The following is a 1,077-nucleotide window of genomic DNA, read 5'->3' on the forward strand; positions in this document are numbered from 1 at the left end:
CCCCTGCTGGGCGGGTGTCCACGCAGGGAACCACACTCACCTTCCTGCAATGTCCTGTGTTCATCTCCTGGAGCCTCCTACTTCTGGGATTGTGGTGGGCACCTTTCCTCTGCTGAGCCATTCTGCCCTCTCACTTACGCATGTCCCTAGTGATCCCTATTGAGCAAAGGAAAAGCCCCACTCAACCCAATAGCTAACCCAATAAAGCTGGCGAGATGGGCCTTGTCCCTGCCACTGAGCCACACTGCTAAGTGGAGGAAAATGTGACCTCCTTCAGGCCTGAGAATATCATTTGCCTTCTGCAAATAGGACCAGCTAATGTTATCAAGGAGGGCTTAGGGCAGGTTTTATTTCAGTAGGGGGCCTTTTCAGGGACCGGGACTAAAACAGGATCCCCTGAGCTCAGAAGCTGGGCACCAGTGGCTTCCCGAGCGCCTCCCAAAAGCCATTAGAGGGCAACAGGCTCCCCTGTGTGGCCATCATCTGCTATTGCATCTGCACAAAATCGCAGCGTCCGAAAATTAAAATGACTCATAATCCCACACGCAGAAATAATCCTGTTACCATTCTGTTGTATTTACTTCCAGGAGGCTTTTCATGAGCACAGTAAGTATGTGAGTCTACATCCCTCTTTGTCCACTTCACTGCCCAAGACAACTCAATTTTGCCACTCAGCCACTTTTAAAATATAGACTAAATATTGCACAAAACAGTGAAATCATTGCTGGAATACTGAGAAACGGTCACTTATTTTGCACTCAGTAGTTTCTCTTTCTCCTCTCCCTCTCACATGCACACACAATTTTTAGGGAATCTTTATTCTTCCAGGTAGGAGTTGGAGGTAGGAGGAGAGCAGGGAGTTTCTTACATGCCCTCCTCAGTGTGTGCCCCAAATTTGCCAGGTGCTTTTTATATGAGAACCTTGTGATGTAGAAACCTGCTAGGCCAGGCACAGTGGCTCACACCTGTAATCCCAGCAGTTTGGGAGGCCGAGGCAAATGGATTGCTTGAGCCCAGGAGTTCAAGACCAGCCTGGGTAACACAGTGAGACCCCTGTCTCTACACAAAATACAAAAA

The sequence above is a fragment of the Mandrillus leucophaeus genome, unplaced genomic scaffold, assembly GCF_000951045.1.
Source record: "Mandrillus leucophaeus isolate KB7577 unplaced genomic scaffold, Mleu.le_1.0 Scaffold122, whole genome shotgun sequence".
Classification (NCBI taxonomy): domain Eukaryota; kingdom Metazoa; phylum Chordata; class Mammalia; order Primates; family Cercopithecidae; genus Mandrillus; species Mandrillus leucophaeus.